Below are 18,610 nucleotides of genomic sequence, written 5' to 3'. Positions count from 1 at the left end.
TCTACATGGGTAATGCTACGAGAGTGGCGGCTGTTACAGTGGGAGATGTTTATTTATCTTTTGATAAGAATAAAACTTTGATTTTGAAAAATTAACTTTACGTACCATGTTTTAGAAAGAACTTGATTTTAATTTTTGAAAAACTTTGTTTCTTTTGATGACAAAGTGGTTGTCAAGAAAAATAGGGTGGTTATCTGTTCTGGTATGTTGGTTGGCAATTTGTATACTCTTAATCCAATAACTCCCATGATGCAACAAATAGAAATTAATAACACATCTTCTAATTCTAATAAGATAAAGCAACCTTTGGAAACGAACCAAATATATCTTTGGTATCTAAGGTTGGGTCATATTAACTTGAGTAGGATTCAAAGGTTAATAGCTGATGGATCTTTGGGTTCATTGGTAGTGGAAAACTTTCCGACCTGCGAGTCTTGCTTGGAAGGAAAAATGACCAAGAGACCTTTTAAGACAAAGGGGTATAGAGCCGAAGAAGTGTTGGAATTGGTTCATTTTGATTTGTGTGGGCCTATGACTATCCAGGCAAGAGGTGGTTGCGAATATTTTATCTCTTTTATAGATGACTATTCGAGATATATGTACATTTACTTGATGCGCCACAAGTCTGAGTGTTTTCATAAGTTCAAAGAGTATAAGGTTAATGTGGAGAAACATCATGGTAAAAGTAAAGACACTACGGTCTGATCATGTGGAGAGTACCTCTTAGGAGAGTTTAGGAGTTACTTATCAGAGGCTAGGATACAACCCCAATTGTCTACACTTGGTACACCCCAATAGAATGGTGTGGCGGAACGAAGGAATAGGACTCTTATGGAAATAGTTAGATTAATGATGAGTTATTCAGAATTACCAAATTCATTTTGGAGATATGCTATGAAAATAACGGAGTACATTCTGAACTTGGTACGTTCTAAGTCAGTACCCTCTACTCCCACAGAATTATGGAATGTGCGTAAGCGTAGTTTGAAACACATTCAGATTTAGGGTAATCCAACACATGTGCTAAAGGGAGATGCTAATAAGTTGGAATCACGTACAGAAGTTCGCTTGTTCGTGGGATATCCTAGAGGAATGAAAGGTGGTTTGTTTTATAGTCCTAAAGATCAGAAGGTCATTGTTAGCACCAATGCCTGATTTTTAGAAGAGAACTATGTAATGAACCACGAGCCCATGAGTAAAATTGTTCTTGAGGAAATAAGAGAGGACACTTCTACTTTAGTACCAACGGTACAAGATGAGATACCACAAGTAACTGCAACACATATCACAAATGATACACAATTACAGGTAGTGCCTCGTCGTAGTGGGAGGGTTATTAGATAACCTGATAGATTCATGTTTTTGGGAGAGTGTTCGGACTTGATCCCTGGTGAATATGAAGCTAATCCCTGGACATATGATAAAGTACTCCAAGATAAAGATGCAACATCTTGGCAAAGTACAATGAACTCTGAAATAGAATCTATGCATTCTAATCAGGTCTAGGAGCTTGTAGAATCACCAAATGGTGTAAAAGCCATTTGATGTAAATGGGTCTACAAAAGGAAAAGAGGAACAGACGGGAAGGTGGAAACCTTTAAAGCGAGGCTTGTTGCGAGGGGTATACTCAGAAAGATGGAATCAATTATGAGGAAATTTTTTCGTCGATAGCCATGCTTAAGTCTATCCGGATTCTTTTATCTATTATAGCTCATATAGATTATGAGGTTTGGTAAATGGATATCAAGACATCTTTCCTTAACGGAAGTCTTGAAGAAAACTTCTATATGAATCAACCAGAGGGATTCATTGCGAAGGACAAATAACATCTTTTATGTAAGCTCAATCGGTCCATTTATGGACTGAAACAAGTTTTGAGATCTTGGAACATCCGGTTTGATGAAGTGATCCAGTCTCATGGATTCATTCAGTGTCCGGATGAGTCTTGTGTATACAAGAAAAGTAACGGAAACGTGGTGGTATTTCTTGTACCATACGTAGATGTCATTTTACTCAATGACAATAATGTCAAAGTGTTGTTAGACGTAAGGGTATGGATGTCCAAGCAATTTAATATGAAGGACTTGGGAGAATGTGAATATATTCTTGGGATCAAAATAATAAGGAATCGCAAGAAAAGGATGTTGTCCTTATCCAAAGCTTTATACATCGATACTATCCTAGCTCGTTTTAGCATGCAAAACTCCAAGAAAGATTTTCTACCTTTTCGGCATGGAGTACCTTTATCTAAAGAAATGTGTCCTAAGACACCAAAGGAGATAGAGGAGATGAAGGCAATTCCTTATGCTTCGGCTGTAGGAAGTCTAATGTATGCGATGCTATGTACGAGACCGGATATCTATTTTGTTGTGGGCATAGTTAACAGATATCAAAGTAACACAGGACCGGGACATTGGACTGCTATAAAGCATATATTAAAGTACCTGAAAAGGACTAGAGATTATATGCTGATTTACCAGGCAGATGATTTGCTCCCTGTGGGTTACACAGATTCGGACTTCCAATCAGATAGGGACAGTAGTAAATCAACCTCGGGGTATGTGTTTACTTTGGAAGGTGGAGCCATAGCATGGAGGAGTGTTAAACAGAAATACGTTTCAGACTCCACCATGGAAGCTGAGTATGTGACAGCCTCTGAGTCAGCTAAAGAAGCTGTATGGCTCAGAAACTTCTTGATGGACTTAGATGTGATTCCTGGTTTGCCCAAAGTTATCACAATTTATTGTGACAACAGTGGTGCAGTAGCAAACTCGAAGGAACCACGAGCCCATAAGGCAAGTAAACATATTGAGCACAAGTACCACCTGATACAAGACATCATAAAACGAGGAGAGGTTATTGTCGCCAAGATTACATCAGTAGATAACCTAGCAGATCCTTTCACTAAGGCCCTTTCGGCGAGAGCTTTTGATAGGCATGTTGAGGGGATGAGAATCAGATGTATGGTAGCATAGTCTTTTAGTATAAGTGGGAGATTGTTGGGATGTATTCTATAAGCCTAGCTTTTGTATGAACATTTGTTTTGAAATATTTTGAAATGAGAATCACTTTGGTCAAATGTTTGTATTTTATATTTATATTTTAAAGGAATTTGTGTCCTAATTATTTAGGCTGATGATGCCCCGTTGAGGAGCTCATAAAGATTATCATGTAAACCCCGCAGGTAGACTTAGTCCGGCATGATAATAAAGTTGAGTGGTACTACTCTTGGAATCAGATGTTAATTAATTGAGTTGTCAATAACTCATTTAATTAACGGACATACGATATCTTAAACACAGGGAGATTAACACACTCATGATAAAAAGGAGCCCATATTGTAATATGAGATTGGTGAGGTAGTTCAATAATAACCCTTTAGTGGTATGAGTTATTATTGATGGACTTGAGTTGAGTGTTCGGGCCGAACACAGGAAGTCCAAGCCCATCAGGAAGCCTAAACCAATTCCTCCTCTAGGTCCCTGTTGTAGCCTCTATATAAACACTCGCATCCACCCATCCTCGAGTAGTTGTTGTGGTTTTTGGCTAGCCTCCTCCTTTCCTAGGGTCGGCGGCACCTCCTCCTTTCCTAGGGCCGGCGGCACTTCCTCCTCCTTGCTAGGGGTCGGTGCCTCCTCCTTGCTAGGGTCGGCACCTCCTCTAGCTTTTCTTTGAGGGTGGCGGATTGGAAAAGAAGAAGAAGAGGAGAAGGTGCCCCATCCTAGCTATTCTCTTGGTGGTCGGCGGTTTAGAAACAACGAAGTGAAGGGTGTTTGTTATCTTGGTAGATCGTCACCCACACGACATCAAAGAAGAGGAGAAGAATACTACAGAAGATCAAGAGGTCTTTAGCTAAAAAGGAAAGGTTTCGGATTGTATAGATCTCTTTTATGTTTTAAGAAGGTGATATCATGTTAGCTCCTATATATTTATAGGTTTTGGATTTTGTAGGTTCTTAAGCTCTTAGTTTTAGAAGATGATACCATGTTAGTTCCTACTATTTGCAAGGTTTGGATTTCATAGATTCTGATGCTCTTTTGTTTATTTAGAGGATGATAACATGTTAGCTTCTCAACCTTGTAAGTTTAGAAATTTGCTTAGATGCTTGTGCTTACTCTTGCTTCACATCATGATAGTTTAGTAGGCTATATGTATGATATGAATTTGCACGCTTATGTTTAGGTTTATGATTATGCCATGTTTAAGTTGCTATGCATGCTCATGCTATGTTGATGCACAAGTCTACGCTTAAGCTTATGATATGAATTTACATGCTTACGTTTAGGTTTACGATTATGCCATGTCTAAGTTGCTATGCATGCTCATGCTACGTTGATTCACAAGTCTATACTTAAGCTTATGTTATGAATTTGTATGCTTATGTTAAGATTTACGATTACGTCCATGTTTAAGTAGTGATCAAGTTTATATTAAGCTCATGATTATGCTTATGTCCATGTTTATGTAAAGAACATGGTTGAGTGTGACCTGTGTCCTTAGCCTGGAAGCTCAATAAAAATCTATGTGGTAGAGTGTGACTAGTGACCCTAGCCCGGGAGTGTGATGAGTGACTATAGCCCGGGAGCTCACAAAAAATCTACGTGATAGAGTATGACCGTTGTCCTTAGCCCAGAAGCTCACCAAATCTACGTGATTGAATGTGACCTATGTCCTTAGCCCGGGAGTTCACCAAATCTGCATGGTTGAGTGTGAACGGTGTCCTTAGCTCGAGAGCTCACAAAATCTACATAGTTAAGAGTTATCGACGTCCTTAGCCATGGAGTTCACCAAATCTATATGGTTGAGTGTAACTGGTGGTCTTAGCTCAGAAGCTCACCAAATTCTAGGAGGTCGAGTGTGATCGGTGACCTTAGCCATGAGCTCACCAAATCTTGGGTAGCTGAGTGTCACTGGTGACCTTAGCCCAGGAGCTCACCAACCTTACGTGGTTATGTTTGTGGCTCATAATTATGTTTATTCCCATGCTTAGCTTGTTTACATGTTGATGCTTATGCTCGTATGCTTATGTCCATACCCATGATTAAGTCCATTCTTATGTGTATGTATATGTCATGCAAGTATGCTTATACCTATGCTTATGTACATGCTCATGATTAAGTCTATTCTCACGTGTCATGCAAGTATGCTTATGCCTATTCTTATGTACATGCTCATCACGATGTTTATTTTATGATTGGTTTATTTACATGCTTATGCTTATATTTATGTTTGTATGCCTATGTCGATGCATATGCTCAGGTCCATGTTGTAAGTGCTAAGCTACCTAGCATATATTTTCCTTAGTACACTAAATTATAGGCGCTAATTATTGCATCATAAGAGTTTTGAATATACTGAGCCTCTCCACTCACATATTATAACTTTTTTTTTAGGTAATGAGATGAATGGGGGCAAGAGGCGATGGCCAGTGAGCCAACTCGGGATAATGGCAGTACAACCCGAAAACCTTTTAGTTTAGTTTCCACATAGGTAAATGTTTCCTTTTGTAGAATAAGTTCTAGGACCATATGACCAGTACCAAATGTTACTAGTAGTTATTTATTTTATGTAATTCAGTTAAATTGAGAATATATATGGTTATAAGTGCAATTATGATTCAGGACGTTTGCATGCTTGGACATACACACACACACATATATATATATCAACAACTTTTCTCTCTTTCTTTTTAAATTAAAATGGTATTTTATCTTCTCTCTCCTATTATTACATGCAAAAAATTATTATGGTAGTGATGATACAATGTTGTAGCAGCTACTATGTAGTAGCTGCTACAAGTTGTAGCAGTTACTATGCAATAGCTACTACAACGGTACAGTAGCTGCTATAATGGTGCAGTTGCTGATACAACGGTGCAGTAGCTGCTATAATAGTGCAGAAGTTGTTATAACGGTGAAGAAGTTGTTACAACGGTGTAGAATCTGCTACAACGATGCAGTAGCTGCTACAACGGTGCAGAAGCTGCTATAACGGTGCAGAAGCTGCTACAACGGTGCAGAAGCTGCTACAACGGTGCAAAAGCTGCTACAACGGTGCAATAACTACTATAACGGTGTAGAAGCTGCTACAACAGTACAGTAGCTGCAACAACATAGTAGCTATGCAATAACTCTGCTACACGTTATAGTAGCTACTATACAGAAGCTGCTACAACATGTAGCAGCTATTGTGTAGTAGCTGCTACAACGTTGTAGCAGCTACATCACCTTTAAAAATTAGTAGCACAGTGATTGTTGCATGCAATCAGATGAGAGAGAAATGAGAATTTTATATTTGTTGCATGCAGATGAGAGAGAAAAGTTGTTGCATGCAGATGAGAGAGAGATTAAAAAAAAATAGATTTTGACCGTGCCAGATAGCCCACGTCGGATTTCGCGCACGGTCGCGCACAAAGTGTCGCTTAACATATATATATATATATATATATATATATATATATTCCTTGAATATTCCATATTATCTTTGTACTATCTTTTATGAATCTTTCTTCATATGACCTTAGCTATGCCAAATCCTCTTCATGTGTATATCCATCAAGTTTTGTACTACTTTATACATATATCAAATATAAAAGAATTTCTAACTCAATCTCTTTACCCTAACATTAAAATGCATGATTGATTAACCACTTAGGGCACGATTCACTAACAATGACGAGGTTGGTGGCAAAGATGTGCCAATGGGAGAGGGAAGGTTGCCATGGACTATCACGATGTCATTCTTGCCTCAAAAGGAAACTCCCAATAGGTTTCAATATTGAGTGGATGATGATTGCAGTGCCCTTGTAAGGAGGGTGTTGCAAGATGCAAAAACCCAATATGTTTCAAAATTGAGTGGATGATGCTTGCGGTGCCCTTGCAAGCAGGGTGCTGCAAGATGGAAAAACATTATAGTTTAAAATTTGCACATCTTATTGTCCTAAGGGAACAAAAACTGACTCCAATACCATGTAAAAATTAGCAAAGAAGAAGAGCTCGTAGAGAGAAATAAAGAGATAAATTAATTAGGTACCTTGACCCCCCCAACTACTGGCTCACACTATTAGGAGGGAGAAAATCATAAAACTATGGCCGGTCTTCATAGGGAGGGTAGGATTGCCTAGTCAATAATACTAATTCTTACCTAATAAAAAGACTTACTTATTCTAACAATTAATTTATCTTAAAAATATATAATAATTCTAAGTTGATGGAGTAATCCTGAAAAATTCATTTTTACAAACTAACTTACAACTGAGCTAAAATTTATGATGCTCGAGCAGTTCAGAAACCTACATACATAGCCTAGGTTGGTTATTATCTATAATTGGCAAGTTTAATTATTTGTTATGTATATGAGTACAAACTGAACCATTAAAGTGATCTAATTTAGTTTTATTGGATTTCGATTATTAGAAATAGATCTTGTATGTGTAGAACTTATTGTCCCGTATCTATTATCATCTATGAGTTGATAATAGATATCTACTATATATAGTGTTGGTCTCCAAGGATTTAGGATTTAATCATGACAGAGCTTTTGGTTCCCCGTTAACCTAAAGCTTTTCGGTATCATCACTCCTAAGTCGCTTGGAAGATCTTCCTTTTCTTTCCGCTGCTTCTTCTTTCATAGAGATTATTTCTGGAAGACGCTAAAGTGAAGGATAACTCTTTAATCAGGTTCCTTGTCATATTTATTTATGTATTTATTTTCATATGTGATGTTCTTGATGAAAAGAAGATCCATGCTCATATACTTTTATTTTTTCTATTCGAATTCTTATTTTGACGGTATATAAAATTCATGCAACTTAGGTTTTTACAAAAACTATCAATTGGTATTAAAGCCAGGTACTCTTTCATCGTTTTCAATGATAATAAAGTTTAAGTTTTTCGTTGATTTGTTGTTTAAATGATAGATCAAGTTTTCCTAGTATAATACAATTTTTTTTATCGTCGAGAATCATGTAAGAGAAAATTAGGAAGACTTATTTTTTTTGAATTTTTGATGTTTCTGCGAAAAACACAAAAAATATAAAAAATTGTTATTGTTTAACCTAACTTTAGGTAAAATTATGAAAGTTCAATTGATTACTTTGATCGATTGTCAAGTTTAAAATTTTAAATAAAAATGATTGAAATTCAAACGATTAACTACTTTAAACTCATCATTACGTTAATTTTAAATTAATTAAATTTATACTTATTAATCCATTGAGATTCATCTTTTAATCGATTAAATTTCTTATAATCCATTAAAGAAATAGTACACTACTGTTTCATGCAATTAATCCTGAAACACTATGTTAGTGTTTCATGCCATTAAAATAAATTGAAATATTAATTGATTGTTTCATGAAAAACGAAGGATTTTTTTAATCGATTAAAATTTCTCTAAAATAACATATTACAGTTTCAGTAAAAGAGAAAATAAATAAATTGTTTCATTGAAATATTAAAAGAGAAAAACAAAATCATTGAAACACTAGTTCATTAAAAAAAACAAAAAACGTAATGGGTTTTTTGACAGTGTTGTTGAAACAGTAAACATTGCATTAAATAATTTTTTTAATACATTAATAATTAAAAGATTAAATAGTATTTAATTATAGGACTTAAAGAAACTTCAACTTATTAAGAGAGAAGGTTTTATATATAATCATGTAGTCATGTATAGTAAATTTTCGGATTGATTGAAATAATCAATTGGATCATATGAATCGATTACCATAAGATATTAATCGATTAATAAGTCTAATTTTATATTGTTAAAGCTTATTAAGTAATTTCTGTTCAAATAAAATTCCTAGGATTTTTTTGGATATATCTACACAACATGCTACTATATTGAACTATTGTGTCAGCCCAAAGGAAGACACCTTAAGCAGGTTTAGTTATTTTATGTTGGTAGACGTATATCTATGCTAAGAGTAATCGACCCAAAGGAAGGTTACTTTTGATGGATCGTGAAAGTCGATAGAGGGGGTGAATATCGATTTAAAATTATTCGTAGCGAGTTAGAGTAAACAGCAGAAAAATAAAAGCGAAACAATGCTAACACAAACCAATTTACTTGGTTCGGAGCCTTCGTCGATTCCTACTCCAAGGCTCACACTCGTTGAGTGTTTTCGTTGGGCAATTCACTAGTAGTTCGCAAAATGTTACAAATGCAAGTACACGAACTTTAAAAGGAAATACCGACAACAAAATAAAGGAAAGAAAAAACTCTTGGCAGCACGTTGTTAGGGGAGCTTCGCAGCGTCACAGGAGCACAGTGCAGTAGAGCAGATGTCGTTGTTATTTTTTGAAGCTTTGGTGGAGGCCTATTTTTATAGGCGTGCTCCGGGCGCTCGAATCCCTTTTGGGCTCCTAGACCGTGACGTCGTCAGACCAATAAGCGAACTCCAAGCTGTCGAAGATAGAATTTGCCTTCCGGGCGCCCGGACCATCTTTTTCCAAAAGGTTCTTTTCCTGCAAGAAAGTGTTAGTCTGAGGTAAAATAAAAGTTATACTACCCTACAAAACAAAAGTTAACACAAATATAATAAAAGAGTAGTAATTAGATTCCGTCTCACCGAGACCGGAATCTAGTCACGATCTTAACTTAGATTCCCGAAATGGTTCTAAGTTGGATCGACGCCTACTGTTCCCTCGAACGGAGAACGCGTCCTCACCAAGTCACTCTCTTCCAGTGACTTACCTTAACTTACCTGCCAGACGTCTCGTTAGCCCGTCGACCCGTCTGACTTTGTGCCAGCTATCAGGTCAGTCCGTTGACCTAGCTGGACTTCGTGTCAGACATCAGGTCAGCCCGTCGACCTGTTTAGACTTCATGCCAGCTATCTGGTTGGCCCGTCGATCTAGCTGGGCTTCATGCTAGACATCCGGTCAGCCCGTCGACCTATCTGGGCTTTATACCAGCTATCCGATCGGCCCGTCGACCTAGTTGGGCTTCGTGACAGCTCTTCGGTTGACCCATCGACCTAGCTGGGCTTTTCCTGCACACTTAGTAAAAGTGTTAGATCACAATGAAACTAATTTAACCTACTTTGTCATTTATTAAAACATGAGTTAGACCGTTAGTGCTAACCACACCAACAATCTCTTCCTTTTTGATGCAATGACAATTTGGGTTAAGTTAGTGAAAAAATAAGTAAAAAGTAAACAATCATAATATGGTTTTTAGGTTAGTCTTGTTTTATGTTTCATATGTTTGATATTTTGTTGCTAACTAACTTAAACCATCTAATCCTCCCCCTTTGACATTCATCAAAAAGAATATAGAATAGATAAAAATAAAAATGAGAATCCGAACTAAAGTCAGATTGACTTGGGGGAATTTAAAGTAGAAAACATAGAAAATTTTACTTTAAACTGTCTTTTAGCTTTTTCAAAAATAGCTAAGTTTGAAAAAAATATCTAACTTAGAAAAATAACTTACTAACTTTGTATAATTTAAACTTTATCTACTAGATTTTTTTTAAAAAATAATTAAAAATAATTTTCAAACATAAGTTTTATAAAGGCTAATTTTCAAATATACCTATTTTACAAAAGTAAGATTAACAAAGTCAAGTTTATAAATCCAAATTTCAAAACTAAGTTTGTAAAATCCAATTTTCAAAAACTTAGTTTAAAAGCTAGTTTTTAAAAATAGGTTTATCAAATTAGATTTTAAAAAATAAGTATAGATTAACATATTTTAAAGAAATATTTTTCAAAAATAATTTTACAAAATATTTTCAAAGAATAGGAAACAATTTTGTTAATAAGTTGAATTAATCCTCCCCCTGAACTTGACATCAAAAAATAACTGTCTAACCGATTAGTTACTTGCTAACTATCAGAGGATAGCATCTTTCACTTGGTTAGTCAGATTAAGTTAATTGTAATCAGTTAGTGTTTGACTAAGCTGAAATACTTAACTTGATTAATATTTGTTTAGTTTTTAACGCCCAGACTTATGATGATGCACTGATATAAGCATCTTTAAGTTCAGGCAATCTGCCTATACATCTCACCCCTTTCTAAGTTCAGAAATACACAAACAAGTTAGCCCTAGTGTGTTGGTGAGATGCTCAAACCTTAGATCTATAGGAACATGCTTTCTAAGAAAGTGATCTAAACTAAGGCTAAAATTGATTTTTGAAATTCTAAAAATGGAAAATTTTGAAAACATAAAAGTTTTATCCTAGAATTTAAGAAAATTTTTGAAAATAGTTTTTCAACTTAAGAATCCTATTCTATTAAACACATTCCTAATTTTCGACGTAGATTACTAAACTCACTTTTAGGTAGGAGTTTAGTAAGTATGTCAGCTAAATTAGACTTGGACTCAATGAATTTGAGTTCAATATCTCCTTTAGTAACATGATCTCTTATAAAGTAGTGCATAATTTCAATGTGTTTTGTTCTTGAATGATGCACAGGATCTTTTGCTAAATTAATTAAGCCAACATTATCAATTAATACTTTTACATTTGTAAGGTTTAAATTAAAGTCTTTTAAGGTGTGCATCATCCATAATAGTTGTGCGACACATTCTCCTATAGCTATGTATTCTGACTCAGTAGTAGATAGAGCAACACAATGTTGCTTTCTACTAAACCAGCTGACAAGTGATGGTCACAGTAGTTGATATCCACCACTTGTACTTTTCTGGTCTAACTTACAACCAGCGTAATCTGAGTCAGAATAGCCTATTAGTTCAAAATTGGTAGTTTTAGGATACCAGATTCCTACATTGGATGTTCCTTTAAGATATCTAAAGATTCGCTTGACTTGAGTCAAATGAGATTCTTTAGCACAGGTTTGATATCTAGCACATATACTACCTGAAAATAAAATATCGGGTCGACTCGCAGTTAAGTATAGTAGGCTGCCTATGACACTCCTATAGTATTTTAAGTCAATTGGTTTTCCATTAGAATCGTCATCTAGGATTGTGTTAACTGCCATAAATGTTTTTATTTCTTTAGTATTCTCCATCCCAAATTTTTTAAATAATTCTTTAGTATATTTTTGTTGATAAATGTAATTACCTTCATTTGTTTGTTTAATTTGTAATCCTAAGAAGTAAGTTAATTTACCTACTAGACTCATTTCAAATTCTTGTTCCATTAGAATTGTAAATTCTTGTAAAAATTTTGAGTTGGTTGATCTAAAGATTATGTCATGTACATAGATTTGGGCTATAAAGATATCCTCTTTTATTGATTTGACAAATAGGGTTGGCTCGATTTGACCTTGATTGAACCCTTTGGATATTAGGTAAGAGGTCAACCTTTCATACCATGCCCTAGGTGCTTGCTTAAGTCCGTATAAGGCTTTCTTTAGCTTAAAGACATAGTCAGGATGATCTAAGTTTTCAAACCCAGGTGGCTGTCCTACATAGACTTCTTCTTTTATTAGTCCATTTAGAAAGGCAAATTTGACATCCATTTGATATAGTTTAAACTCTTTATGGGTTGCATAGATAAGTAACATTCTAATGAACTCTAGTCTAACTACTGGGGCATAAGTTTCATCGTAGTCAAGTCTCTCTACTTGACTAAATCCTTTAGCCACTAGCCTAGCTTTGTTTCTAGTAAGTTCCCCAGTTTCGCTTAATTTATTTCTGAACACCCATTTTGTTTCTATTACCTTTTTATTTTTAGGTGGTGGTACTAAGTCCCAGACTTGGTTTCTCTCAAATTAGGCTAGTTCCTCTTGCATAGCTATGATCCAGTCTGGGTCAAGTAAGGATTCATCTATAGTTTTGGGTTCAATTTTTGATATTAGAGATATTTGACTTAGGTTTCTAAAGGATGACCCAGCCTAAACCCTTAGGTCTGGATCACCAATTATTTGTTTAATTGGATGATTTGGGTTAACTCTTATGGTCCTAGAAGGCTGATTTACTTGAAGTTGGTTTTCCTCTTCGTGATTTAAACATTCATTGGCTCCCTCTTGATTATTGTTACTTTAGACAAAATCAATTGGCTGAATTTGGGTTTATTCTAGGTTTTGGTTGGACTCCTCAAATTTTACATTTGAGGTTTCTTCAATTCTTAGTGTAACCTTGTTATATATTCTGTAACTCCTACTGTTCAATGAATATCTTACAAAAATTCCATTTTCTATTTTAGAAGTGAATTTTCTTAAGTGTTCTCTTGTGTTTAATATGTAGGCTGGGCACCCAAATACTTTAAGGTATTTAATATTGGGTTGTTTATTATAATATATTTCAAAGAAAGTTTTATTATGAGTTTATTTAGCGTGGTTCTATTTTGTACATAACAGGCTGTACTAACAACTTTTGCCCAAAAATATTTAGGTAAGTTATATTCATTTAACATTATCCTAGAGGTGTCAAGTAAAGTTCTATTTTCTCTTTCTGCAATTCCATTTTGTTGAGGTGTTTTATGACATGAGAATTCGTGATGATATCGATTTTCAAGACAAAATTGGTTGAAGTTATGATTTTTAAATTCACCTCCATTGTCATTTCTAATCCTTTTAATTTTTAGGTCTTTTTCATTTTCAACTTGTTTACAAAAATTCATAAAGATTTCAAATGTCTCATCTTTATTTTTTAAGAATTTTACCCAGATGAATCTAGAATAGTCGTCTATTATTACTAGACAATATAAGCTACCATTTATTGATTTGATCCCATGGGAATCAAATAAGTCTAAGTGTAAAAATTCTAGTATTGAGTTTGTTTGAAGTTGATTAGTTGGCTTATGAGTAGATTTTGTTTGTTTTCCTTGTTGACAAGCATTACAAATTGTTGTGTCTAAGTTAGGTAATTTTGGTAATTCTCTAACTAATCCATTTAATTTACTTATATTTCTGAAGTTAGTGTGTGACATTCTTCTATGTCATATCCAGATTTCTTCTTTTTATGTTAACACTTAATTGAAGAAGTGATTAGGTTAATTGCATAGATGTTGTCTTGTCTAAACTCTTTTAAACTTATAGAAGGGTTATCTAAGTGCTTGATTAAGCATTCTGAAGATATAAACCTAACCTTATATCCAGTATCACATAATTGACTAATACTAAGAAGATTATACTTGAAATTTTTAACAAGTAATACTTTTGTAATAATAAAGTCAATTCTAAGTTTAATGTTACCTATACCAATTACCTTGAGTTTAACATTATTCTCAAAGACAACTATTCCTAAACTTTTGTAAGTTAGTTCAACAAATTTGTTGTAATCCTCAGTCATATGTTTGGAGCAACCACTGTCTAAGATCCACTTAGTTTCTTGCAACTAGAAGGAATTAAGATTAGTTTGAGTTTAATTTGAAATGATTTTGAGTTTAGCTATTTAGATAAAGATTTTAAAAGGATTTTTAAGTAAAATTAATTTTTTGAAATAATTTTTAGGTTAAATTAATTTTTTTAAAAAATAAGTTAAATTAATTTTAAAATAATTTTTCAGATAAATTAATTTTTAAAATAATTTTTAAGTTAAATTGATTTTTAAAATAATTTTTAAGTTAAGATAATTTGAAAAAAAAAATAATTTTTAAGTTAAAAAGATTTAAAATAATTTTTTAAGTTAAAAATATTTAAAATAATTTTTAAGTTTAAAATAATATTTTTTTTAAAGTTAAATTAATTTTTAAAATAATTTTTAAGTTAGGATAATTTTTAAATTTAAAATATTTAAAATAATTTTTAAGTTAAAAATATTTAAAATAATTTTTTAGGTATAAAAATATTTAAAATATTTTTTAAGTTTAAAATAATTTTATAATAATTTTTAAGTTAAAATAATTTTAAGTTAAATTAATTTTAAAATAATTTTAAAGTTAAATTAATTTTAAAATAATTTTAAAGTTAAATTAATTTTTAAATAATTTTTATATTAAAATAATTTTTAAGTTAAAATAAGTTTTAAGTTAAAAAGATTTAAAATAATTTTTTAGGTTTAAAAGATTTAAAATAATTTTTAAGATTAAAATAATTTTGTAATAATTTTTAAGTTAAATTAAGTTTAAAATAATTTTAAGTTAAATTAATTTTAAAATAAGTTCAAAGTTAAATTAATTTTTTAAATAATTTTAAAGTTAAATTAATTTTTAAAATAATTTTTAAGTTAAAATAAGTTTTAAGTTAAAAAGATTTAAAATAATTTTTAAGTTAAAATAATTTTAAAGTTAAAAAGATTTAAAATAATTTTTAAGTTTAAAATAATTTTTAAGTTAAAATAATTTTAAAGTTAAAAAGATTTAAAATAATTTTTAAGTTTAAAATAATTTTTAAGTTAACTTAATTTTTAAGTTAAATAATTTTTAAGTTAAAAAGATTTAAAATAATTTTTTAGTTAAAATAATTTTAGTTAAAATAATTTATAAGTTAAAAAGTTTTAAAATATTTTTTAAGTTAAATTAATTTTAATATAATTTTTAAGTTAAAATAATTTTTAAGTTAAATAATTTTTAAGTTAAAAAGATTTAAAATAATTTTTTAGTTAAAATAATTTTAAGTTAAAATAATTTATAGGTTAAAAAGTTTTAAAATAATTTTTAAGTTAAATTAATTTTAATATTATTTTTAAGTTAAAATAATTTTTTTAAAATAAGATAAGTTAAATTAATTTTAAATGAATTTTAAAGTTAATCTGAAATTGAATTTTCAATTTTAATTTGATTACTTTAATTTTAATTAGATTTTATTTAATTTAAATTAGATTTAATTTAATTTAATTGGATTTAATTTAATTTTATTTAATTAGATTTAATTTAATTTGGTTCGATTCGATTTGATTTGGTTCGATTCGATTATATTTGGTTCGGTTCGATTTAAATCCTTAGTCATCTTACCCGATCTATATTTTCAATCAGGGGAAACCTATAATTTGTGTGAGATGAAGTTAAGTTCAATTTTTAGGATTTGGTTTAACTTTGTGTTGATTCAGGTTTAGCTTTGGGCTCGACAAATAGATATTCTTTGGATAAACTTCTGGGATTTGGTGAGTCACTTGGACATCATTAGAGTAACCATGCATTCGAGATTTTCCAAATAGTCCTATTCACTGAACTTAGTACAAAACCTTGGTCTAACTAATTAGGATCTGTAAGGGATAGCTTCACTTAGTTCCACTAAGCCAAATGCACCAGGTCAAGGCCATATCTTCCTAGACATGCATAGACAGAGTTTACCTAATGTACTATCATCCAAAACTTCACCAGTACTGTAGGTCAAGTTAAACTGTTACCCCTTTTTAAACTAGTCCTAATTATCTTATCGGGTTTGTTATTTTTGGAGGTACCAACTATTTTGGAGCCTCCCCCTGAATTATTAATCTGATTTAGCTTTTAATTTTGGGTTTATGTCAATTACTTTTGTAATTGTACTTAACTTGATGATAGTCTGATTTTTGGTACGTTCTAAAATAGTTTGGTTTAGTTGGTCTGAGTTTGTATTTTGGTTTTTGATTTGCTTTATTTGATTTTACATAATATATTTTATCTTTGGGTGGTTAAGCACGCTTTCGGAACCCAAGCTTTAATTTGTTGTTTGTGTTGAGTTATTAGGGATATAAACATTTTATTTGAACTTGACTTGTAGCCAAGTCCAGATTTATTGTAAACGACTTATTGTCTATTTAAAATAAGATCTAAATTTTTAGATCTTGTTGTAAATTTTTCTAAAAACCCTTTTCATTTATTAATTTCTATTTTTAGTGTTGAATTTTCCTCCTCAAGTGTTAAATCTTGAGTTGGATTAGAATTTGTGATTTGTTCCTTGAGGTTTTGGATTTCCTCAAGGAGCAATTTATTTTCATTTTCAATTACAGTTAATTTTTATCTAAACAAGCAATGACTTTGAAAATTTTCTTATTTAGACTAAGGTATACCTCTTCGGGGCCTTCGGAAATAAGTACAGACTCGTGGCTCGATTTGGGTTCGGACCCGTATTTCGATTTATCCTCCGATTCTGATTCGCGGGCCATCAGCGCGAGGTGGCTTTGGTGCTTCTGATCTTCAGCCTCTGATTCTTCTGAAGATGAGTTGTCCCATGTTGCTTTGAAAGCCTTCTTCTTGGTTGTCTTCGACTTGTCGCTCTTCAATTTCGGGCACTCGTTCTTATAGTGACCTTTCTTGTTACACCCATAGCAGGTCACGTTTCTTGGTTCAGTAGTGGAGTTGATCTTCTGCAGGTATTTTCTGCTGAAGTTCTTCTTTCTCCTGGTGAACATCTTCCTTACCAAGTTCATCAAGTACTCTTCGTCTTCTGAATCTTGATCAGACTCATCGTCAGGTTCAGGTTTGGGTCTGTCTTTTCCTTGGAGGAACCTGCAAACAAAGCGATACCTTTCTCGGTTCTGGCATTAGTCTTCTCGTGTAACTCAAATTTGCAAAACAACTTGTCTAATTTCAACTTAGAAAGGTTCTTCGAAATCTTGTAGGCATCCACGATGGATGCCCACAATGCATTTCGAGGAAATGCATTTAGAGTGTACCCGATTAAGTCCCGATTTTTCATTTGGTGGCCTATCGCGTGAAGTCCGTTGAGGATGTCTTTGATCCTTGCATGGAGCTGACTTGTCATTTCTCCTTCCTGCATTTTAATATTAAACAGTTTATTTAAAAGAAGGTCACATTCAGTTACCTTGGAGTCGCTCGTTCCTTCGTGTAGTTCGACCAGTTTATCCCATAATTCCTTCGTATTTTGGTGTGGACCCACTCGGTTCAGCTCTTCCCTCGTTAGCCCACATTGCAGTGTGCTGAGGGCTTTAAAGTCTATCAAGGCTTTCTTTTTCATATCTGGATTCCACTATTCTGGGTCCAGTGGATTTCCAAAGTTGTCGACCGACGCCTTATATCCTCTGGTGACACTAAACCACTGGTCGAAGTCAGTGTTCAGATAGACCTCCATTCGCTTCTTCCAATAGGGAAAATCGTCACCGTTGAATAGAGGGGGACAGACTATGATGAAACTTTCGATTTGAGATATTTTTCCTTGCACACAAAAAAGAACAACAAAAGAAATCCCAAGACTTGGTCTTGGATTGACAGTGTGGGAGAAAGAAAGAAATTTGAACTTGCTATGAAAAGAATCCAAAAAGGCAACAATACCAGTTTGGATTGTTCCGAAAAACTTAAAGCCGAAAAGAAAAAGAAAAGAAAAAAAATCCACCACTTTTGTCTAATTGGTGGTTGCACCAAATCAGAGCGGTACTTACTCTGATACCACTTGTTGGATCGTGAAAGTTGATAGAGGGGGAGAGGGGTGAATATCGATTTAAAATTATTCGTAGCGAGTTAGAGTAAGCAGCGGAAAAATAAAAGTGAAACAATGCTAACACAAACCAACTTACTTGGTTCGGAGCCTTCGTTGACTCCTACTCCAAGGCCCGCACTCGTTGAGTGCTTTCGTTGGGCAATTCACTAGCAGTTCGCAAAAGGTTACAAATGCAAATACACGAACTTTAAAAGGGAATATCGACAACAAAATAAAGGAAAGAAAAAACTCTTGGCAGCAGATTGTCGGAGGAGCTTCGCAGCGTCGCAGGAGCACAGTGCAGTAGAGCAGATGTCGTTGCTATTTTTTGAAGCTCTGGTGGAGGCCTATTTTTATAGGCGTGCTCCGGGCGCCTGGATCCCTTCCGG

The sequence above is a fragment of the Zingiber officinale genome, chromosome 9A (assembly GCF_018446385.1).
Source record: "Zingiber officinale cultivar Zhangliang chromosome 9A, Zo_v1.1, whole genome shotgun sequence".
Classification (NCBI taxonomy): domain Eukaryota; kingdom Viridiplantae; phylum Streptophyta; class Magnoliopsida; order Zingiberales; family Zingiberaceae; genus Zingiber; species Zingiber officinale.
Note: the sequence above shows the minus strand (reverse complement) of the source record.